General features: G+C 46.0%; 1 protein-coding gene across 2 annotated transcripts in view; it reads left to right on the forward strand.

Moving 5' to 3' along the window:
- The window catches only part of SCARA5 (scavenger receptor class A member 5), a 120,548-nt gene that overhangs the window by 29,421 nt on the left and 65,358 nt on the right, over positions 1-25,769 (forward strand). The gene's annotated exons all lie outside the window — the stretch shown is intronic.

Consider the following 25,769-nt stretch of genomic DNA (forward strand, 5'->3'; position numbering starts at 1 on the left):
TTTCCATCTGCAAGACAGGCTGGTTAGATGCTGGAGTTGGGAGCACGTTCTCTGGCCAAGAAGATGCAGAGCTCATGGACTTAGAAAAGGATCAAATGGAGGACCCCCATGCTTTGAGCAGCCTAGCTCACCACTCAAAGGTTACTCCATTATGATATAGTTGGTGAAACAGATAGGACAGAGGTGTGGTGGTCTCTCCTGACTCCCACCCAGAGGGAGAGGTGCACAATTCCCACCTTTCTCAATGGAGGTATGTAAGTGTTGACAAAGTAAAGCCAAGGGATCAGTTTATTTCAACCTCACCTGTCCTACATGAGTGCCTACTTTGCGTCAGGTTCCATGCTAGGAGTGGAGACACAACTAAATAAGACGCATGGGCTTCTTTCAAGAAGCTTCCAGTTGGGAGACAAAGCAGAGGCACACAGATAGAGCCCTGTCCTAAGGTAGAATGTGATAGGGATGATGATGGTGACTGTATATTGACACAACAAATGCTGTGGTGATCTAGAGGAGGCACACTCAGTGGAAGTGTGGATGTTGCACGGAGGGCGGTTGGTCAGAGCAAGGCTGCTAGCCAGGCTGAGATGACTTAGATGGTTGAGGGTGGGGTCCTTGAGTTAACTCTAGGACAGGGATCTGGAGGTTAAGCACTTGCAGATGACCCTTCGCTGGAAATCATGAGGCAGATGCCCAGGACCTCACTGGTCTTGTCTCACTTTCTGTCAAGTGAGCATAGTCATCCCTCCTGTGGTGGGAGGTTCAATGCTGCCTTCACCTTCAGGGTTCTACACTCAGGGCAAAGGGCATCATTAGGGGTGGTGTCTGTCCCATCACCCATTGACCTGGGGGCGAGGGGGGTGGCCAACAGCAACAATGAGAGAAACTCATGATTCATCTCAAGGACCCAGGGATAATATCCAGCCAGAGGATGATTTGAACATGTTCTTGGGCTGCTCAGTGGGAGATTGGGATCTGGGTTTTGTGGTCTTGGCAGCCACAACCATAACAAATTTCCAGAATTTCTGGAAACTGTTTCAGCCCAGCAGGAAAGCTAGGCTATGGTACTACAATCTCTCTGCCGAATAGGAACTTTTAGGTGACAGAAGAGGGTCTTGAAGAGAGAGCCAGACAGATGAGGACCCTGAGGCAGGTCTCTGGATCCTGGAAGGCCTGGAAGGGCATCATCTCCTGGGAAGAGAAGACCTGCCAAAGAAGGAAGGTTCTCTTCTGGTGCCTGGAGGGTTGCCATATGGAAAAGAGCAGGCATGTTCTGTGTGGCCTCAGAGGGTAGAAGTAGACAAATGGGTGGATTTTGTAAGGAGACAGATTTCCATTCAAAACAGGAGAGTACCTAACAAGTAGTGTTGCCTGGCATGATGCAGAAAGAATTTTCTCCTGGCTTAGTCAACTTGGAGGTTGAATGGGATTTATGATGACATCCTGGAAGTTTCAGAAGAGCGGGTGGAACATGGTTTTCCAATCTAACCAAAATGTTGTCATGCTTCCTTAGCTGTTCTGTGTGGAAACCTGGGGAAGATATTGATCATTATGATCACCTTTGAGCCTGAAGTTTCTGGGTACCAGATTGCCTGGGTGGCATGACAGTTTGGGGTGGATTTAAACTAATCTGATGAAACAGAGCATCATAATTTATCTCTTGGCTCTGTGGCATGGCCACTCTCCCCTCCCTAGGTTCTTGTCTGGAAAATCATGCTGGCCTCTGGGAGGGGTTTGATGAGGATGGCCAAAGAAAAATATAGTCACCAGCTGCCTCTCCCCTAGGGAGGGGACTTAGGGATGTGGTGGACAAGTCTGGGGTTCTTCAAGGTGCCCTTGCCTGACCTTAGGTAGGAAGTTTCTTCAGATTACCCTGATTGAGGACCTCCAGTGTTGCTCCTTTTGCGAAAATACCAAGACCATGGGGACATCCATGATTCAGTGTAAACCAGAGCTTGCCTGGCCTTCTGTTAGGAGTTCTGCTGTGGCTGCTTCCCCAGTCTTGGGCAGAACATGTTCTTCATTGCCCTGCTGAGGTCGCCTTGCACAAGACGTGCTAAGGACTGAATTGTGCCGTGCTCCCCCCCATTTATATGTTGAAGCCCTACCCTTCAATATGATGGTATTTGCAGGTGGGGCCTTTGGGAGGTTATTATGTCATGAGAGTGGGGCCCTCATGATGAGATTAGTGCCCTTAGGAGAGGGAGAGGGAAAGAAGAGAGAGAGAGAGAGAGAGAGAGATATCTGCCATGTGAGGACACAGAGAAAAGGGGTCATCTACAAGCCAGGAAAACAGCCCTTACCAACAGCCAAATCGGCCCACACCTTGATCTTGGACTTCCCAGTCTCCACAACTGTGACAGATAAATGTCTGTTGTTTAAACCACCCAGTCTGTGGTATTTTTTTATAGTAGCCCAGACTGACTGAGACAGGAGGAGTTCTGTCTGAACCACTCTCAGACTTCAAACCTCCTTGTTGACACAGAGCTCATACGTCCTACAACTGGATGACAAAACCATCCACTGCAACCAAGTGCCATGTCTGAATAAATGATGGGTAAAAAACTACAGGGGGACAAATGCTCACTCTTACTGTGTTTCAATATTGCAAAATTATAATCTAACTACATAACAATATTACTCTTATAAAACCTCACATGAGACTTCTCTCAGTTCATCTCTTTGTCCAAGTATTTGAAATAAAAGGCAAATACTATACCTCGTGTATATGCATCATCTTGGCTTCTCCTGTCTGATCCAACCATCTGGATTTAAATTATTTTCACCCAAACTGTTTTCTCAGTTGGGCTTTCTACCCACCATCTACCTATCCATTCCTGACCAGCATCCTCTTGGGAACTTTCCTGATATTCCCACAATATCACCAGGTTCTACGCACACAGCCTTCCAACATCTCTCAAGGAGGCTGCATCAGTCCCTTCTTTCCACCCCCAAATTCCTCTAAGACTTTCTATCTACTTCAACCCATTGCTTATTACCTGGACTGATGGTTCCATATTATGTTTTTGTTCTATTCCACGTTGAGTTTTGGACAGTATCGACCATCAGGCTTGAGTTCATGAACAAGAGAGTTGAGAATGGATGGTCATGGGTTATGAGGTCCTTGGTCCAGCACTTTAGGAAAGATGTGATGGAGTGAAAGTGTTAGAGGAGGGTCACTGTTACTCATGACTATTCTGGGACATGACTGTGGTGACAAAGGGTGGTCAGGAAGAACGTCTTCCACCTTTCTCCTGTCATGACACTACTAAGGAATTTGAATTCCTGCTATGAAGATGTAGTAGCAGAAAGGGGAAGTGCAAACATCTCAGTCTCTGATTTCTTGGAAAGCTGGAGTTTTATGGTGATGTAGACTACAGAACTGGAGCAGGGAGAGTTCCTGAAGAAATAGTTTAGGTTAGATATTGCAGGTTAAGATTTCAGCATATGAATTTGGGAGGATGAAAACATTCAGTCCATAGCATGCAAATAAAAAGAATCATGAGATGTGTTTCCTACTCTGGGAGGGTTTCAAAGCATGAGCACACATACACATTAGGACAGTATGATGTAGCTAATGCTATGTGCCAGAGTAGAGTCTGCTTATGCAAAGGAGGGTCTGACTCCCAAGAGCTGGAGTGGCCTCAGCCTGGGGAGAGCTGAATACCAAGTGATCCAAATGTCGTTTGAACTGAGCACCCCTTTTTTTGATCACCTCATTCCAAACAGGTCTGTCTTTGACTCTGCAATCAGAGAACAGTGTGCTCAGAGCCCATATCCATTTAGATGGCAGATTACTGATCTCATTATGCATCTCCGAATTAAGAGTGTGATGCCCTTGGACTTTATTGGGACCACCTGTTGGAAACAGTGCCACGAAATTTCCCCTGTGCTTATTGTAGGGGTGCTGTTGAGGACATTGTTCAATCCATTACACAACATCAACACATGCAGAAATTATCTTCTGTCTTAGTTGCAGAAAGAGGTATGCCTTGAGGAATTAGTTTGTTTTCACCTTAAGGAGACTGTGAATCTGAAAGTAATTAAAATTGCTTTCAAGAGGTAGTTAATGCAGACTGAGAGTGAGCTGTCATCACATTGCAAGATATATGAATTTGAAGCTAATTAAAATGAAAACCTGGAGACAGATCTGTGGTCCACTTGCAGCTACTGTATAGACTTTCCAGAAAGCATTTTTCTGTTAGTTTCATTCCTACCTCCATTTAGCATCTCTCACCGGTTCTTCCTTTATCTTGTTGGCATCTACTATTTTCTTACTGTATTTTCTGTATCCTTGTAAACTGCCTTAATCCTTTTTGGAACAAGGAAGGGCTTTATGCACAATTTTTGAAAAAAAATTCTGCCTACTCCCTTCAATTCTGCAAATGCATGTTTTTAAATATGCAAATGAAAAGTGAATGAATGAATGAATGATGACAGAGACATGAAATCTTGGAGGGGATCTTAATTGTGGGGGGAAATAGGATTACTTCAGTTTTAGTCAAGTATCTAAATGGCATGGTAAATATGGAATCACCGCTCAAGGACATGTGACTGGTGGAAGAAGTAAGTGTCTAATTAGTTATATTATTACACATGCATGTTAGTATATACTGTGTTGGCATTATAGCATTTAGGGAGAATAGTAAGACAGGCAGCATCACACAGTACCTTATACTGGGTAACAATGGACTTTGAAGCCAGCCTGGGTGCGTTTGAATCCCCTTTTCTCCATTACCAACTATGAGATGTTGACCAAGTTACTTGATCTTTCTTTACTTGAGTTTCGTCATCTGAAAATGGGGGAAATAAGTATGCCTGCCCCATTGGGTTGTTATGAGATTTAAATAAGTTAATATATCAAAAGCACTTTGAAAAGAGGCTCCTGGCACCCAGTAGGCATGCTAGAAAGAGTACTGTTGTTATTACAACAGGAGTACTACCCCCTACTATGAGTATTAATACTCATGGGTTTTTTTTCCTGGTTTTCTTTGCAGTCAATTAAGCTTGATAGTGGGAACTGAGAGTCAGAAAAAAACTTGGGTTTAGTCCCAGCTCGCCCATTAACACTGTAACCTAGGGAAAAATCATTGTCTGAACTTTAGTACACTCAGTTGTAAAGTGAGCAGGTTAAACTAGGTCAGTCTTTCCCAGACTTTTTGACCATGACCTATACTAATGTATTTTACATCGCAACTAGTTCACACATCCATCCATAACCCAACTAATCCTAAATGTGTGATGGATGCCGATGATTTTCTAATCTATTCTTTTTTTTAATTATGTTACGTTAGTCACCATACAGTGCATCATTAGTTTTTGATGTAGTGTTCCATGATTCATTGTTTGTGTATAACACCCAGTGCTCCATGCAATACATGCCCTCCTTAATACCCATCACCAGGCTAACCCATCCCCCCATGCTCCTCCCCTCTGAAACCCTCAGTTTGTTTCCCAGAGTCCATAGTCTCTCATGGTTCGTCTCCCCCTCTGATTCCCGCCCCCTTCATTTTTCCCTTCCTTCTCCTAGTGTCCTCCATGCTATTCCTTATGTTCCACATATAAGTGAAACCATATGATAATTGTCTTTCTCTGCTTGACTTATTTCACTTAGTATAATCCCCTCCAGTTCCATCCATGTCGATGCAAATGGTGGGTATTCCTCCTTTCTGAAGGCTGAGTAATATTCCATTGTATATATGGGCCACATCTTCTTTATCCATTCGTCTGTTGAAGGGCATCTCAGCTCCTTCCACAGTTTGACTATTGTGGACATTGCTGCTATGAACATTGGGGTGCATGTGCCCCTTCTTTTCAGTACATCTGTAGTATTCAAGCTATATTACAAAACTGTGATCACCAAGACAGCATGGTACTGGCACAAAAACAGACACATAGATCAATGGAACAGAATAGAGAGCCCAGATATGGACCCTCAACTCTATGGTCAACTAATCTTCGACAAAGCAGGAAAAAACATGCAATGGAAAAAAGACAGTCTCTTCAATAAATGGTGCTGGGAAAATTGGACAGCTATATACAGAAGAATGAAACTTGACCATTTTCTTACACCATACACAAAGATAAACTAAATGGATGAAAGACCTCGATGTGAGAGAGTAATCCATCAAAATCCTAGAGGAGAACATAGGCAGTAACCTCTTTGACATCGGCCACAGCAACTTCTTTCAAGACACGTCTCCCAAAGGCAAGGGAAACAAAAGCAAAAATGAACTTTTGGGACTTCATCAAGATAAAAACTTCTGCACAACAAAACAAAGAGGCAACCTACGGAATGGGAGAAGATATTTGCAAATGACACTACAGATAAAGGGCTGGTATCCAAGATCTATAGAGAACTTCTCAAACTCAACACCCAAAAAAACAAATAATCAAGTCAAAAAATGGGCAGAAGACATGAACAGACACTCTCCAAAGAAGATATATGAATGGCTAACAGACACCTAAAGAAATGTTCAACATCATTAGCCATCAGGGAAATTCAAGTCAAAACCACATTGAGATACCACCTTACACCAGTTAGAATGACCAAAATTGACAAGGCAAGGAACAACAAATGTGGAGAGGATGTGGAGAAAGGGGAACCCTCTTACACTGTTGGTGGGAATGCAAGTTGGTACAGCCACTTTGGAAAACAGTATGGAAGTTCCTCAAAAAGTTAAAAATAGAGCTACCCTATGACCCAGGAATTGCACTACTGGGTTTTTACCCCAAAGATACAGATGTAGTCTCTTCTATACTATTCATTTTTAAAAAAATATTCACAACCCATACGTTCATGTCATGATCCAAAAATGAGATACAAGCCATAGTCTGGAAAACAATGGGCTCCCTGTGTCTTTTAAACATTCTAAGTGAATAGCTACAGGATATAGGCTTTGAGGGGAAACTTCTGGGCTCACATCCGGCCTGTGCCACTGACTAGTTCTATAATCTTGGGGCAAAAAATTTAACCTCTCAAATCCTCAGTTTTCTCATCTATAAAATGGGATGACAGTGGTATACCTATCCCATAGGGTTGTTGTAAGGATTAAATTAATTTATACATGAAAACTCAGTGTCTGGCACATAAAAAGTACTCAGTAAATATTAGATATCATCATTATTATTGCTGCTATTTGACAATATTGTTATTACCATAATCATTAGACAGAGGAATTTTGCTGTCAGAACAGCAAAGGGTTAGAAGCCTGCTGGTTTAGACTGAGCACCCAGTGGTTTTGTCTATAAACAGAGAACTTGGTGTGCTTGGTGTGGTGGGAGGGCGTGCTCCCATAGCCCACACGTTTCTAATAAACCTGCAGGGGAAGCCTAGAGCTTCCTAGAGTCTGAGGGATCCTGGACTTGCCGTGACAGTGCAGGGCTCAGTATGCCAAAAAAACAGGATAGGGTTTCCAGCACTGCATCTCCTTGGGGAGGAGAGGGAGCAAGCCAGCTCCATGATGCTGTTCCCATCCGCAGCTCCCAGGAACTTAGCCTTGGAAGGGGTCTCAGAGGACATCCCGTACGACCTCCCTCCCTCCCAGGTCAAGAACCTCCTTCCTGACTTCCCAGACAGATGAGGTATTGCACTTCTACTGAAGAGCAGCCACAAGTAACAGAAACTCTTGCCCAATCCTCCTCGACTATTTCACGCATGCTGTTTCTAGCTCCTCTTGCAGGAACAGCTCATAACAAGGCTTTCTCCTCATCCTCATGATTGTTCTTCAGTGAGTTGAAAAGAGGCTAAGCAAGCCTCATTCTTTCAACAGCGACTCTTTAGATCTGGTTAGGAGACCTGTGTGCGTGTGTGTGCATGTGTGTGTGTGTGTGTGTGTGTGTGTGTGCCTGTCTTCACACTTGCCACATTATATTGAAATCATCGATTTATGTGCCTGCTCCCCTTTGTAGTCCCAAACAAAGCTCCTTCGTGAGAAGGTACTGTGTCGTGTTCGTCTTCGTGCTCCCGGTGCCTGACATCATGCTCTATGCATAGTAGATACTCAGCTAATGTTTGGCCTCAATGTAATGGCCATCCTCCCTCTCCCATCCCCACCCAACAAGCTCCAGGTTTTCGTGGAAAACAAAATTAGACACAGTACTGTTGGTGTGGTCTGGCCAGGGCAGGGTGTGCTGGGCCGTGGCTAACTTTGATCTGGACACTGCATGTATGCTAATGTAGCCTAAATTTGCACGAGCATTCCTCACGGTGACTCATAGTAATACACGACACCACATCCAAATGATGGGATACTATGCAGCCGTTAATCATCATGGCCGTTAACCAACCCCAGATCTCTTTCAAAGGAAATATTGCCTAGTGGGGGCCCCTCCATCCCATGTCAGTTCAACTGGCTTTTTTGTTGGTTTTGTTGTTGCCTTAACTTAAATGCAGATCTTGTTAGTAATCCCAATTAAATGTCATCACACTGGGTTCTGCCAAGTATTGCAGCCTGTTGGATCAGTTTGAATCTGGATTTGGACATCTGTCATTTAGCTTTCCCTTTCAGGCTTGTGTCATCAGTCACATCGAGCCAGTATCCATAGCCTGCCACCACATGTACAGGATATGACCAAGGACACACCAGCCCATGCATTTTATTGTCCTGTGAGGTGGGATCACCTCAAAGACCCCCCCCACACACACACCAGCCTTTTTCCTTCAACCTAGACCCCACTCACCTGAGACACTACCTTTCCCCCTGCATTCCACCTTGGCTGTGTGAACCTTCCCAGGCCATCAGTGCTTCCCCAGTGGAAGGGACACCAGCCTCACCCTACCTCCAGGTGAGTGGGAGGGAAAAAGAGGAAGAGAATTTGACATCCTGACTTCTCCACAAAAGATTCCATGACCCAGGATGAAGAACCTATCATACCTCTCCTACTTACGTGGATGCCTCTGACCACCTGTAAGTTGAGAGAAGTGGGCATGAGGGAAAGTCCCCTGCAAATTTGACATTATGCTCTCTGGGTCTCCAGTCAAACGGTTACAAAATAAGGTAGGACAGTTCAGAGGACCTATCTCAGCTACATCTCCCTGGAATCCTTCCTCTAAATCTGGCTAGTGCCTGTTTTTTGCCAATAAAGTTTTATTGGCACACAGCTGTGCTCATTCATTTATGTATTGTCTATGGCTGCTTTCACGCTGCAGCAACAGAGATGGGTAGTTTAAACAGAGACCATATAGCCTAATAAGCTGAAAATAGTTACTCCCTGGCCCTTTACAGAAAAAGTTTGCCAACCTGCCTTTAGGTTTATACTGACCACTAAGTAGCCCTTTAATCTTTCACCTCTGAATTGTGCTTTATGGTTTTCAAGAATTTTTGCATATGACATGTCATCTAATTCTCCTAACAATTGAAGGAATCCAGAAAAGAGTTCATAGTGTATCACTGAAGAAACTGAGCCTCAGAGGAGTTGCGCGTGCTGGCTCATGGTCCCATAGCTGGGGAGTGGAGCCTGGACCTCAGATGATAGGATTGTGTGAAGTCAGCACTTCTCTTACCCTCGTCTCCTGCCGGAGGCATTATCTATGGTCCAGTGGCAAAGCATCTGGGCACTGAAGTCGGCCTCCCCACTTACTGTGTGCCCTTGGGCAAGTTATTCAAACTACCTGAGCCTTAGTGTCCTCATCTGTAAAGCAGAAGTGATAACACTCCCCACTTTTAGGTGTCATGATGAGGATGAAATGAGTTCATCCATGGAAACTACTTATAATAGCCCATGGCCTGTAGTAGTAACAAACACTCATCAGTGTTTGTTAGGTGATTATAATAGAATATAACTCCCTCCAACTGTACCATAATCCAGCCTGCATTTCGTTATGCTGTACAGGAAACATCAAGAGAGACTTGTCAACGGCTTGGATTTCTGTCCAAGGAGCCAGGATTGGAGGAAATTTTAGAGGCACTGGGAATGCAGCACCCAGATTTTGATAAGAAAATGAACTTTCTTATTTAAGCAAAACTAGATGGGAATGGGTTTGAGTTAGTCTTTTCTTCCTTCTGCCGCTTACATTTCCCTCTTCATGGCTCAACCTTTGTACTTTCAAAACCTGCCTTTCCATCTGCCTTGTGGCTCTATCTTCTGCTGGCATGGGCCAGAACTATCAAGTAGATGTTGTCACTAACTGATGGCTTTGAGTTTGGACTGGGAAGAAAGCCTAGCAACTCACAAGCTCTTGTTCTCCACCCTGTTGGAGGGAAGATATAAACTCTCAGCATTTCTGTTAGGATCTTGTAGGCAAATTGCATCTTCTGCCCCTACCCAGGGGCGTAGAGCCCTCTTGCATCAAATCCAAAACAGCAAGCATTTGTTGAGTGCCAGCAATGTGCCTGGCACCGAGGCACAGAGAGATATGGAGAGAAATAAAGAAGGGTCCCTGACATAAAGATCTTACCAACCGGAAAAGCAGATGTGAAAAACTAAAAACAAACAACCTTATAAAACATGGTGCAGTTCAAAAAACAGATGGTTTAGAACGAGGCAAACCTAAATTCAGATACCAGCTTGATCACTTATGAGTTGTGATCTGCAGAAATGATTTAATACTCATTAAAAAAAAACCATTAAAATGGGGACAATAGCGATCGCTAGCCAGTATTTGTGACGATTCACTGAGCTAACACATAAAGTGCCTTGCACAATGCCTAGCTTATGCCAGGGGCTCAATAAATGTTTCCCTATAAATCTCAAAAAAGAGTTACTAACATATTCAGAGAAGTTCTGATTTAATTCAGGGAAGCAATCCATTGGTCTCCTATGACGCTCTGCTCCCACCTGCTTCACCTCTAAATCTTGGAGTAACTAGGAGCTCAGTCCTTGGTCTTCTTCCCTTCTTTCATTGAGCTCTCTTGCTGGTGTCCTTCATCAAATTCCATCATATTTCATCTCTGTCCTCACCACTGACTTTTGCCCCAAATCCCAGACTAATATGTTCAACCACCTACTTGTGCCGTTCCCGCTTGGTTATTTAATAAGCATCTCAAACTCAACATGTGAACAGAACTCTTGTTTTTCCCTCCCAAAATTGTTTCTCCCCGATTCTTCTCCATCTCTGTAAATGACACCATGATCTACCCAGTTGTATTAACCAAACACCAAGTTATCCTTCTAGATTTCTCTCACCTGCCTCCCATGTTCACCCTATCAGCAAACCCTGATGGACCCCATCATCTCTCACCTGGACCCTTCCAATTGCCTCCCAATTGTGGAGAGTTACCAAATAAAAATACAGGATGCCCTGATAAATTTGAATTTCAGATAAATGATCAATAATTTTACAGGTCCAGGAGGAAGGATAGCAAAGCAGAGAGCTTCTCACATAACCAGCCAGTCTCAAATCTGTGGGGACATTGGTGGTGGTGGGTGATGGCCCTCCCTGTCTCTCTCTGGTTCCAGGAGAGGCTGGTGGTGGCCCATTGCTATGGCCTCTAGATAGATGGTGTGTTTGGTCTTCTTAGAATAATGTCCAGCTTCCACCCATGCCCTCCATTTCTGAGAAGTCCCTATCAGAGATGGGAAGCCTGCCTTCTTGGCCCCAACTACCCTTCCAGCTGGCAGCCCCATGTGGTCTGATGGCTGCCAGGCATCCCTGGGCTCCTGCCCTTCCCTTTGCATCTTTGCAAGAGCCCCACATTCCCTGAGATCCTTTTTTAGAGCAATCCAAGGGATACTGGGGTGGGTGGGTGGGAAGCCCCTTCCTGCAGTCCCATCCCACAGCCTCCCCTCCTTGGGAAATCCCAGAAGAAAGGCAGGCCCAGGCTCCATTCCAGCTCAGGGGTCATGGGTGGTCTCTCCCAATGGTCTCTCGCCATGCTTCTCTCTAACGAGAGCACGGGTCTGAGCTCAGCTGTCATCTAGTAAGGCAACCTGGAGCTAGCCCCCCCTTGTCCCAGAGATCCCCATCTCTAAGAGGGGTCTTTGGATCCCCCCTTCCCCACTTAGCACCTGCACGAACATGGGGAGGGCAGTGAAGGTGTCCCAAGTGACTCCTAGGACGCAATGGTGCCAGTTCCCAGGAAGGGAAACAGGGGATTCACACAAAGCCACCCTGAGTCAACTTGGGAGGGGTTTCTTCTGCACTGGGCTTTGTTTCTCCTTGTTGTTGTCAACAGTGAGAAGGCCAGTTGTCCTCTGTGAAACATTTCAGCATATGATCTGCCAGAGTTTTGGAAAAACTGCATCTTTCCGGGAGGAGTCTGAGGAAAGGCATCTCTTATTTACCCATTAACACTTGTCCCCTGACCGTTAGCTGGGGCCATTGAGCACAAATAAACAAGCAGATTGCCTTCAGGAAGTCAATGTCCTTTCAGGATCTATAAAAGCAGTTTATATCCTTTGGCTCAGAAATCCTACTCCACTGGCCTGAAGGAAATGATTACAATGAAAGAAAATGATGTGTATATAAAACTCTTAGTAACGTTATTCATGATCACTCAAAACTGGAAATAACCTAGATGTCCAACTTTAGCGGGTTATTTAACTAAATTATGACAAAACAACACAAAGGAATATTACATAGCCATTCCAAATGCTAACTAATAAGCAACATAGGAGAGTGTTTATGAAATAATGTTAGGAGAAAACAGACTGCCCTAGTGCCTGTGCATCCTCGGAGTGCAGTGTGCAAGCAGATATGCGTGCAGAAGGAGGGAGGGGGGACTGGGAGGAATGGAGACCACTGTGGTGGCGTGAGAGGCTTTATTGGTACACATTCTCTTTCAATTTCCTCAGATGTTGGTGTTTTAATAAAGCCACCCTTTTAAAAAGCCACAGGAATCCTTCTGGAACCCTGAGAACATGGCACCTAACATAGTTTTGGCTGTCCTGGAGCCAGCAGCCTACTCTCAGGTGGGGCCGGCGGGTCTATTCCTTACTTACTCCCCACATGTGTGCGTGTACTGCCCCTACTTGGGTGTGGAGGGCTGCCAACAGAGGCTCCCTCGAATCTGTGACCAGAGGACACTCCTACCACAAATGGAGAGGCTGGGCAAGTGTCCCAGGGGCACGCAGGAAGGGAGAGGCCGAATGACAAAGGAAACCAGGGCTGGGAAGGATTAGTCCTGGCCTCAACTTTGTAGAAGAGACCAAGGCGGGGGTGGGGAAGTGTCATGCTCAGCATTCCCCTTGCCTCTGTGGCTGATGGGGACTTGCATCCCAGGCTCCAGAGGCCCCCAGACTCCTGATCCTCTGGGAGGCTCTGTCTTCCCCGGCACCCTCCTCAAGGGTCCCAGCTGTCATCTCCACCAGACACATGCTTTCTGGAGCCTCCCTTGGTTCTTGAAATGCAGTGCTTGGTGAACTTCTAAGAACTTCTACCTTCCTTGGGGGTGAAGTCATTCTCCCAGGGTAATGGGAATAAAGTCAAATGCTCCAAGTTTCTCTTTAAACTGGTTTTCTTTTTCTCTCTTCCTTTCCTTTTGCCTTTAGCTCCCTGGCTCCAGCTTTAATAAGGTATAATTGACTAATAAAAATTATATATATTTCAGGTGTACGATGTGATGTTTTGTTTACATAGACATTATGAAATGATCACCACAATCAAGCTAATCACCCTAACCATCACCTTGCATAATTAGAATTTTTGTACATTTGGTGAGAAAACGTCAGATCTACCCTCTTCGTAAATTTCAACTGTACGCTACATATTGTTAACTCTAGTCACCATGCCGTATATTAGCTCTCCAGAGCTTATTCATTCTGTATAGTTGCACCTTTGTACCCTTTGACCAACATCTCCCCACTCGAAGCCCCTGGGAGTCACCACTCTGCTCTCTGTTTTTATGAGTTTGAGTTTTTTAGCTTCCACATATAAGTGAGACCCTACAGTTTGTCTTCCTGTGTCTGACTTACATCAGTCAGCATCATGTCCTCCAGGTTCATCCATGTTGTCGCAGATGGCAGGATCTCCTTCTTTTTTATGACTGAACAATATTCCATTGTATGTCTGTACCACATCTTCTTTATCCCTTCATCTGTCCACAGACACAGGTTGTTTCCATGTCTTGGCTATTGTGAATAATGCTTCAATGAATATGGGGCTGCAGATACCTATCTCTCCAAGTTCCTGATTTTATTTCCTCTGGGTATGTGCCCGGAAGTGGGACTATTGGCCCAGAAAGTAGTTCTTTTTTAAAATTTTTTTTGAGGAACCTCCCTAAGTTGTTTTCCGTAGAGGCTGCACCAGTTGGCATTCCTATTAGCTGTGCACAGGGCAGACTGTTTTTTCTGACTACCCGCCCCCAACATGCCCACCTCCTTCCATGTTAGGAGTGCACCTCAGTGCTGTGACCTGTGTCTCCTAATATGTACCTGCTTTCACAGCTTCTGCCAGCTCGAGTGTGTTCTGAGGACTTCAAGTCCCTAATTCTTTCCATACAGGCAACTGCCTTCTCAAGAGCTCCCTTTGAAGTACTCCTGGGCACCTCCAATTCAACATGCCCAAACCCAAACTCAAGTCCATTTTATGGATATATTATCATTTCTTTAACCAAATCCCTGTTGTTGGATGCTAAAGTTTCCAACTCAGCATGAGGGCTGGGACACAACAGTTGGTTAATGAAGATGTTGTTCTGTGGCTGGCTGCATTCGGGAGGGTGCAGGATTGCCCTTTTTAGCCCAGGGTCCCATGGCCCACCGGGTCCCCACTGTGTGGAAAGAGTAAAGGGCTCCTGCAGCATGTCACCCATGCCCCTTCACTCTGGACTTTGGGGCCACTCAAAGAGTCCCTTTCCTGACCCTTGCCAGGGCCTCCCTGTTGCTTTGACTACGGGGCTCCATGGACCCCTCCCCCTAGGTCTTTCAGATCGCTCCTCTTGGCAAACCACTCCACCATCCCACCCCCTCCCATCCGATTGCTTCTTCATGGCCTTTGGGCCTGGTTAACATCTTTGGGCCATTTGGTTTCCCTCCGGATTAGGCTGCAGAAAGAGGGAACAAGATCGTATTAGTTACCTTGAGCTACTATAATAAAATCTCACAAACCGGGCAGCCTGAACAACAGAAACTTATTTTCTCACAGTCAGGAGGATAGAAGTCCAAGATGAAGATGGCAGCAGGTTTGCTTTTCCCCTGAGGCCTCTCTCCTTGGCTTACAGACCATGACCTTCTCACTATGTCCTCACATGACCTTTTCTCTGCGCATGCATCCCTGGTGTCTTTCTCTCTCTCTCTCTCTCATAAGGCCACAGTCCTGTTGGATTAGGACCCCACCTTTATGACCTCATTTAACTTTAATTAATTCCTCAAAGGCCCTATCCGCAAATACAGTGGGGATTAGGGCTTCAACATATAATTTGGGTGGTGGTGGAGGGAGGTACAAAATTCAGTCCATAACAAGGATGAAAAAAAAATCCTTCACTAGTTCTACTTCAGGGGTCAGATATCTGTGTGCATCAGACCTTATTCTGCAAAAGTGGGCACCCGCCTGAGGGCTCAGGGGCCAAGGTCAGCAGTGCTTTGCTGGGTCTGCAGCCCATGCCCTTAGGTGGTGGCGGCAAAGGCAGAAAGAGAGTCACTGTTCACCACCTTTCCAAGGACTTGGTCTTTACAAACTGGTATCCCTACCTAGACCCTCATATTCAAACTTGGGTTGATCAGAAAATGACTGTCCACATGTATTAATTTCTTAGGGCTGTCATAACAAAGTACCCCAAACTGGGTGGCTTAGAACAATAGAAATTTATTTTCTCATGGTTCTGGAGATAAGAAGTCCCAAATCAAGGTATAAGTGGCCATACCTTTCCTCTGGACACCCTAGGGGAGAATACTTCTTTATCTCTTCTAGCTTCTGGTGGTTGTCAGCAGCCTTTCTTGGCCTGTAGATGCATCTTTATAATCTGTGCCTCTGTCCTCACATGGCTTTCTCCCTGTGTGTCTGTATCTCTATATCCAAATTCCCTTCTTCTTGTAAGGACACCGGTCGTATTAGATTTAGGGCCCACCCTAATCCAGTATGACCTTAACTGGATTACATCTGCAAAGACCCTCTTTCCAAAGGCCACCCCCAGGTTCTGGGTGGACATGAATTGGGGGGGGCAGCACTATTCAATCCAGTACTCCAAGGAATGAAAGTACACTTTTCCTGGTGAAAAGCTTTGAAAGCAAGAAAGCATTTAGGACTTGCCCTTCTCCCGCACAATCTCAAGGGACCTCCCTGTTTTGTATTCTTTTATGATATGGTCAGTCAGGTGCGGCAAGAGAAGGCAAAAGAGAGGCTCAGGAAAACAGAGTTTATGGTACACACAAGTCTTAAGGACACAGTGCAGGGCCACAGGGGGAAGCAGCAGGGTGGTCAGGAGGTAGAAGACAGGAGCGAGAGGAGGAGTTAGGCCATGGCCTTCACTGGGGTTTCTGCAGGTAATGAAAGATGAACAGCAGTTCAGGACTGGCTGGTTTGAACAACTTTGGTGGCTCTGGGCTATCTGGGTGGTCTCCAATTGCTTGGACCTGGACCTGCAGATGCTTAGGAAAGAGGAAAATTGCCTCCTGGGGTGCACCAAGCCCCACAGAAGAAGTGTGGCTCTGGATTGGTTAGTTTGCATAGCAAAAGCACGCTCCTGCTGGGGCCCTTTGCTATCCCTAAGAACTGGGTAGCCCAGAAAGATGCAGTCTCTCCCCTGCCAGGAAGGTGTTTTAAGATGTTAAAATACTAGAATATAGACAAGAAAATTTAAAATTTGTCCAAGACCCTCTCTCTCATGGGAAAGAGGAAGGGCTTGGCTCCCTTGGTCCCCTGGCTCCTATAAACTAATGCAGTCTTCTGGGCATCTGGCAGGCTGTGTGCCCACATTCTAGATGGGACTTCATCTTCTGCCTTCCCTTATGGCCATGGGAATATCAGTGGCTGCACAGGGCAGACAGGGCCCCTCTGGTTCCCACTGGTGGTCCAGCCTCTGGCCCTTCGTTCCAGCACTGCCACTGGCTCTGTGACCTCAGGCAGGAGGCCTTCCTCTGGGAGCCTCAGGACCTGATCATTTGGCACATCGATGATCACCAGTTGTTGACCTCTGACAAAGCCCATTTTTACTTTGGGGTGCTTTAGAGGTTATGCAGGGACTCCAGGTTGACAATTTCTGAGCTGGACTTTTGAAGTCCCATCAGCTGTGAAATTCTAGGTCCTAGGAAGTATCCTTGGTACCTGATCCTGCAGCGTTCCCCTTTTGCATGCATTTAGCACGTTTTTAATCTTGGTCTTATACAAAGGCCGGTGGTTTCTATGTCTGACTCTCCATGAAACCATGACCTCCACGAGCACGGGGACCATATTTGAATACCTTTGTATCATCCACACTAGCCTAAATTTTGGAATTACACAGACTTGGGGTCCCAATCCCATCCTGTTCCATTTTTACTCTGTGACTTTGGGCAAATTACTGAAGCTCTTTGAGTTGCAGTTTGCTCATCTGTAAAGTGGGGATCTTCATGCCATCCTCTGAGGAATATGGTGGCCCTTGAATGAGACAGTGGATTCAAGCACTACCATTCCTCTTGGAAAGGAATCCCAGTACGCTCATTCTTGGTGGGAAATACATAACAAAGCGGCTTAGTCCATGCTAACCTATTTTTTTCTCATGGAGCTGAGCACTCAACTAGGCTTTTTATAACAGATCTCAATGGGATTGATTGAATAAATGCGTAGATGGTATCTGTTCACGTATATTTGAGGGAAAAAAAGTCAGCATTGAGGCTCCTGATGATGGACAAGGTTAGTGCTGCCTTGAGACCCAGGCAAATGGACTGGAGCCCCTACCCCTTCCCCATACTTTAGAGGTCCCCACTCAGTCTCTCAGCTGGCCACATCCAATCCCACAAGGCGAGGAGGAGTCCTCGGGACTAAGAGAACATGCCCTTCCGGAGCCTGAGACCCCCTTCTTCTGGGCCATGCTCCGGGGACCTGGCACTGTGGAATTTGCTGTCCTGCAGGCCCAGCTGTCTTCCAGGGCACCGGATCACCCTGCTGAGGGCCAATCACGTCGCTGGCCAGAGGGTGGCAAAGCGGGAGCTATTTGCGGTGTCAGGGGCAGGGGGACAGGACTTGGATGTGCAGCCATGCCTGGTGTCCCCAAGCATGGGCGTAAGGCCCACCGTGGTACCGGACTGCACAGGGGATGGGGGGGAGCCTGGACCGGGTTCCGGGTAGGCATACGTGTTTCTGGCACCTCTGAAGTTTGGCTCTTGTCGAAGCAGAGACATGGGTCATTTAATGGCAATGAATGTGTTTGGTGTCACTGCCTCAGGCTTGGGGGCGCGGGCCTCCACTTGGCAGTGGCAGTTGTGCTAAGCCCTCCCCCTGCTGCAAGGACTCAGCTCAGAGGCAGCCAGTGGGCGGCGCTGCTTGGCCCAAGTCTCACCGCGGGGGAGCTGGATGATGGTGTGCTGCTAGGGACCCGTTTAGAGCTTCCTCACTGGTTAGTTTGCACATCAAAAGCCTGCTCCCCACACCAGCCCAGAGGCAGCCCGCTCTCCTTCCTGCGTGGCACCAGCTCACTCCAGCCCCAGGACTTCCGGCAGCTTCCTTCCTGTGGCTGAGACAGCGGCCCCTTTAGCATCCCACCCCTCTGCAGCCCCCACCTCCTCTGCGGGAGCCACACCCGTGTTCACCACCCTGTCCTCGCCCAGGCCGCCAGTAGGGGAGGATGCAGACCCAAAACACTGTCTGTCAGGCAGGGGCTTTTCCCATCTGGCTCGCGTTGCTGGGAGTATAGCAGTTTCCACAGGGAAAAGTTCTTTTAATGGGATGCGGTCGAGGCAGAAGGAGGTCAGCTGGGGGTGAATCATGTACAACAGCTAATCTGCACTCTTCTTCCCTCCCTCCCACTCTGAGTTCTCATGCGGGCCCAGGGCCTGATTCCTCAGCCAGCCTGTGTGCAGTCCCCAAGGCCTCTGCCTTCCCACAGGTGGCAGCTACGTCCCCCACCCCCCACTGCCACCAAATTATCACAGTAGTGTTGTATTTCACATTCATTATGTCACTCGATTTTCACATAATACTGTGAGCTAGATACAGTGAACCCCATTTACAGGTGAGAAGATTGAGGCTCAAAGAGCCTGAGAGTCCTCACAGGTGAACAGGTGTTCATTAAATGTAAATGGCACCGGAAGCTAGGGGCTCAGCCGGGGCTCAGCCTCTGGTTTCCTAGTCAAGAGCTCATGCCATGAACCCCCACTGCCCCTGCCTGGTTTCCACCTGCCCCCCCCCCCGCCCCGAGGGAATGCAGATCAGCTTGAAAGCAGAGCTCTGGGCCAGGCAGGAAGGGCTCTGCTCCCCCGTGATCAAAACAGGCCTGGTCTTCCGAAGTTCCCAGTGCCAGCCTCCACACCACATGGCCTCAGGGCAAGAAGTACAGAGGGAAACTGAGGCACCTGGTCCTGAGGGACGAGGAGGGTGATTTCCCACAAAGAAGGCTAGTTCTGAGCCAGTTCTCTTGTTCCACCCATGTGTACTGATTCCCACAGCCTGGCCATGTGGCTTTTTATGATGTCGGCCTCCATGGTGCATATCATCCAAACAGATCGACAGAAAGGGCTGTGGTACCACATTGCACATTATGAAGTCGAGAATGGATTTTTAAATTTCCTTGATAAAACTGGAGGTTATGGAGAAGTTCCCATTCCTTTCTGCAGCCCAATGCTTTCGATTTAACGAGGCATTTGGGGCCGGAATTTTTTTTTTTTTTTCTCTTCCTCTCTGTCTTGGAAAGTGTCCCACAGCTGGAACCGCGAGCTCTCAGCTGTTTGTTTTTCTTACTTGGAGAGGGACTTGGGAACGTTACCCACCAAACCCCATAGGAATGGGCAGTTTGAAGAGCATTCAAGCCCCTGACACAGAAAGCCCAAACACATGAGCCCGAGGCTGCGCTCTTCCTCCTGGTGGCCGAAGGGCTGGCTGGCAGTCCTGATGTCCCCAAAGAGCAGGGCCAGTTCCAGACCCCTCCACCTGACATTTGATGGCCGAGAAGGTGGGGGAAGGGAAAGAAGATTCCAGCCCCCGGGCCTCAGGCCAGGTCCTGAAACTCCAGTTGTGAAAGCAGAGCAGGGCTGCCCGGAGTGGCTCTCAGTGGGCCCATTTATCATGCGGCCTTGGGTGGGACCCGGCAGAGCCTGAGTAAGCTTGCCCAGAGTGCTTGCCTGCCGGGACCCAGCCAGACTCTTCCCCAAGTCCCACCCTCACCCTAGGGCGTCCCCAGCCCTAGCCCCAGGCTTAGTCCATCTTCCTGGCCCCACCCCACCCCAGCTCCTCTCTTTAGTTCCCCTTTAGAATTTTTTTTTTTTTATTGTGGTGAGATAGACCTGAAACTTACCATCTTAACCACTTTTAAATATATAGTTAAGTGGTGGTTAAGTGCGTTCACGCTGCGGAACTGTCATCCCCATCCATCTCCAGAGCGCATTTCATCCTCCCAAACGGAAAGTCTGTATTTTTTAAACCCTGATTTCCCATTCCTCCCTGCCGCCCTTCCCACTCCTGGCAACCACCATTCCATTTTATGTCTCTGTGAATTTGACTACTCCTGGTACCTCATGTGAGTGGAATCATACAGTATTTTTCCTTTTGTGACTGGCTTCTTGCACTTAGCATAGTTAATGTCTTCAAGGCTCATCCATGGTGCGGCCTGTGACAGGGCTTTCCTTCCTTTTTAGGGCTGAGTAATATTCCTTTGTGTATGGACCACATTTTGTTTATTCATTCATTCATCCATCAATGGGTTGGTTCAACTGCTGGGGTTGCTTCCGCCCTTCGGCTATTGTGAATAATGCTGCTGTGAACACGGGTGTGCAAATACCTGTTAGAATCCCTGCTTTCTATTCATTTGGGTGTATACTTGGAAGTGGCCTTGCTTACCCTTCGGATTTTTAAATCAGCTTGCCCTTGAACTTCCAACGGGACATCGTGACCACGTGAGACCTCTGTTTCCTGGGAGAGACAGAAGAGGTTGAGAGAGAATAGAGAAGAGAGCAATGCACTCAGGGGATAATGAACTCCCATCATCCCACAGCTCTCACAGGACTATGTCACCAAAACAGGAACGGGGCAGGGTTGTTGTTGGAAATGCAGAGTCCCACAGCCCACCTGTTCCTGAATCAGAATCTCCAAGCTGTAATCTTCAAGTTACTTGTGTGCTTTTCTGATTTGTCGCAAGTTTTAGAGCCACTGCCTGAAAACTGGACGTTCCCCTCACTGGGATGAAGATGGCAAAAAGGACCTCGTTAGAGTCTCTGGTCCTGGGGGGTGTGAGCAATGGCCACTCCAGCCCATCCAGCCTCCTGGGTATCAGATCCTTGGATATAGCTGGGTTAGCCCTGTCTGTATTGTAGTCTGTTTTAGCCTGCTGGGGCTACCATCACAAAATACCACAGACCGGGTGTCTTAAACAATAGAAATGGAATTTTTCACACAGTTTTAGAGACTGAGAGTTCAAGATCAGGGTGCTGGCATGATTGATTTCCTCTGAGGCCTTCCTGCTTGGTATGCAGGCGGCCAATCTTTTGCTGCCTCTCTGCGCGGCATGTGCCTGCCATCTTTTCCTCTTCTTATGAGAACACCAGTCATATTGGATTAGGGCCAACCCTAATGACTTCATTGTAATTTAATCACCCCATTAAAGACCTCATCTCCAAATATTGTTAACATGATAAGGTATTGAGGGTTGGGACTTCAATATACAAATTTTTTTTTTGCCAAGGGAGGACACACTTTAGCCCATAACACAATCCTTTCCTCCTTCATTCCTTTCTTGACTATTTTAAATTCTTTATATTGCTCAACAAAGCAATACCATCAGGAAATAGAGTAAAAATTACTCAGAATTCCACTGCTCTAAAAAATCAATTATTTTCAACAATCCCAGTTTTCTTTTTCTTTCTTTTTTTTTTTAGACAGAGAGAGGGAGAGTGTGCGTGCACATACCTGCGTGCAGGGGTGGGGGAGAGGAGGGGGAGGGGCAGAGGAAGAAAGAGAGAATCTTAAGCAGGCGCCACGCCCAGCACAGAGCCAGCCGAATGGGGGGCTTGATCTCAAGACCCTGACAGGATCTTGACCTGAGCTGAAATCAAGAGTCAGATGCTCAACTAACTGAGCCACCCAGGCGCCCCTGCAATCCCAGTTTTCTTTTAATCCTCTGTGTGTGTGTGTGCGTGCGTGCGCACGCGCCTCCTTGCTCAATATTATAGCATATGCATTTCCCACACTGTTGCATAATAAACCTCATAGCTGTCATTTGCGGGGCTTCATCAAAGTCCATCTAACTGATATACCCACGATTTAATTATTCTTGAATTGTTCATTCATGATTTTTCCATTGTTCACTTCTGAAATAAAAGGGCGATGAGTTTCTTTGTGCTATATAGTGTTTCCCTTCTTTTGGATTATTTCCTTAGGGTAAACTCCCAAGGGTGAGATTATGTTCACAAAGGATGTGAACATTTTTATGGCTCTTGATACATCTTGCCAAATTGCTTTCCAAAAGCATTTTACACTGTCATCAACGATGTATAAAAGTACTAGTTTTCACCGTACCCTTGCCAGCATGATGTAGCACTGTCCCATTATTTTTAGAGAGATTTCATTCGTTTTATTTTATATCTCTTTGATAACTAATGATCTCATAAAGTTTTTCATATATTTGATTATTCATTATATCATCTCTTAAGGGAACTGTCTCTTTAAGCCCTTTGCCTGCTCACCTATGTGGGGCCAAAACAGATAGTTAATAAGTATCTACCACCTGTTCACTACCACTGGGTGCTGTGGGTGACCAAGGAAGTATAAGGCCTAGTTCTTACCTTCCGGAAGCCTACAATCAATGATCACATCTTATTTAGTTATTGCTGATTTCTTAGTAGCCGATCCACTGCTTTGCACGTTGTGCTCAATAAATTTTGTTGAATGTAGTTCAATCCCGGATAACATGTTTATGTTCTTTGCGGTTCACAGAGATCCGCATTCAATTCAAAGGAATGCAGAACCAGAATCCAAAATGAGTCTGAGGCCCAGGAAGCTAGCTAGCCCAGACCTGAGAATCTGATATGGATGGGCATGAGATTCTGTGCTACAGTGCTTGATAGCAGTTTTTAAAGCAAGGTTTAGGGTTTGAGGTTGGCAGTATGAGTAAATGTATGATGTGGCTGCTCACCAAAAGCGATTGCAGTCGAACTTATATTAATAGAGGTATAGTATGGAGAATAAGGGAGGTGATAGTCCTGTTGCGCCCAATGTAATTTAGACAACTCCACAACTCCTCAGTGTTTGTCTTTCTTTTTTCCATTTTTTTAAATTTTGAAAACATTTTAAACCTACAGAGAAGTTCAAAACATAATAAGCACTCATATACCCTTCATCTTGGTCCATCAACCGTTACCACTTCGCTACATTTCCCCCTCTCCCTCTCTCTCTCTCCCTCTCTCCAAGTCCCCCCCATATTGTTATTACTATTTTTATTGTTGTGGAACCGTTTGAAAGTAAATTGCAAGCTTCACCCCTAAATACTTTAGTATTTACTTCCAAGAGCAAGGGAATTCTCTTATATCACCCCTTATAGTTGTTAAATTCAGAAATTCAACTTTGGTACAATTACAAACATATAGTCCACAATTAACTTTCTTCAATTGCTCCAGTGATGTCCTCCATAGCGTTTTTTTTTTTTTTTAACCCTGACGCAGGATCTGATCCAGTATCAGGCATTTAGTTGTATCACGTCTCTTTGGTCTTCTTTTATCTAGAATGGCTCCTAGCCTTTCATTGTTTCTCATGACGTTGATATTTTTGAAGAACATAGGTCACCTGCTAGCTATAATATTCCTCACTTTGAGTGCATCTGATTATTTCCCCGTGATTAGATAGAGGGTAAACATTCTTGGTGGAAATACTTCATAAATCCTGCTCAGTGCATCACATAAGGGGGCATATTGCATCATTTTTTTCCCTTTATTGGTAACGTTAAACATAATCACTTGGTTAAGGTCTTTATCTACTGTAAAGGTATCTTTATTCCATTTCTAATTAAGAAGTGATCTTTGGGAGACACTTTGATATTGTGCAGATACCAACCATCTTTTTTTCACTCAATGATTTTAGCATCCATTGATAATGCTTTCCTGACTCTGCTATTACAAAGCTGGTCATAAGGTGAGGTTTTTTTCTGACCATCCTCAGTGTTTTTTCTAACCATCCTCTGGGCACTACAGTTATAGATGGATGTAGACTGTGGAGTGCTGGAATTGGCTCTAACTGTATGCATCTTTTCCCAACTCCATATTTAGTGAGGTCACGCCGGGAGCTTGAAATCGGCCATAGTGGGAGTATTTACACCTCAGAAATTGGCAAGCGCTACAAAGTGGGATTTTTGTTGTTCCCCTGGAGGACTAGCTGTTAAACCTTTACCATGGGATGCAGACAAGCTGAAACACATTAAAAAAATGACTTTGTTAGTGGAGGGACTAGAAACCTTAAGGAAAGGAGATCTGTCTTCAAATATTTAAATGACTGTCTTGTGGCGGATCCTCCCTAGTTGGTAGTTAACTCCTTAACACATCCCGCCCTCCCTCCCACTGGGGACTCCAGCTGTGCAGGAGTCCTTGAAGGAATCACAGGCATCTCCCCCAACATGCTTTCTGTGGGGAGCTAGTGGGGAGGGGGTGGGGGGTGGGGTTGGTATAGAAATGCAGAGGCTGTAGGTCACCTCGAGAAGGGATCGGGATGCTTCACTCTCTGATCTCAGAGGAAACAGTGTGGATGCAGAGAGATGTGAGGTGCAGAGGACGTAGAGTTCATGCTAAGTGGCCCTTGTATTGGTAAAGTAGGTAGAGCTTTACTTCATAGAGTGAGGAATAAAGCAGGCTTGGGCACTAAGGGGCTTGGAGAAGGTTTTGAATGACAGCTAAGGGATTTTTTTCACAGCCCACCAACCCCCTGAAAGCAGTTCAATGCCAGGGATATTCAAACAGCATGAGCATGGGCCAAGTCCACACACTTCTTCAGCAGTACTGTGCGGTCCAAGTGGTAAAAGCAGTTGCCTTGGGTTTAATCATTGATGCATAGAGAGGTAGGTAAACTTCCTCAGAGGCCTGGGGCATAGCTCTGAATCCAGGTACAACAGTGATTCAAATATGGCCCGAGGGGAGCAAATGGAGGAGGGCAAGTTACCAGGATCAGTCTGCCCACTGAAGACAGTGAGAGAGCCAAAAAGCTTAGGGGCAGTTTGAAAAGAGGGGAGTCAATGTTCCGGGATCTCTTTTCCAAAGTACCAAATGATTACAGGTCCCGGGGTGAACAGTACTGGGGGACCCTGCGGGCGAAGAAGGTGAAGAACTGTGTGTTCACGTCACCAGAAAGTAACAAACACAAAAAAGATCAAGTGCATAACAGTGCTTTGTGAAATGTAAACCCCTGTTTGATGTTCCATAATGAGTATGAACACCCACAAATCTGATAATCAGTGAAGAAAGGGAGGGCAGCTAGAGCAGAGGGCGTACGTGAATATCAATAGTTTGAATTTGAACAGGGCTTTGCAATAGATGTGGGGTTTTCTTCCCACACATTTTTCTCAAATGAGTTAATAGCTGCATAAAACACATAACTCAGTGCCTGGTCCATAGTAAGTGCTCAATTAAAGTTTATTCTTTTCTTTGGTCCTCACAGCAACCCCCTGTGGTAGATGTTGTTAATTCTATTTTTAGATGGAAAGGAAGAGACTCAGAATGATGAATCTGAGTTAAGTGGTGGGCAGGACTTTGGATCGTAGGTTCAATATTCCTTCTTTTCTAATGTGTCT

The sequence above is a fragment of the Halichoerus grypus genome, chromosome 3 (assembly GCF_964656455.1).
Source record: "Halichoerus grypus chromosome 3, mHalGry1.hap1.1, whole genome shotgun sequence".
Classification (NCBI taxonomy): Eukaryota; Metazoa; Chordata; class Mammalia; order Carnivora; family Phocidae; genus Halichoerus; species Halichoerus grypus.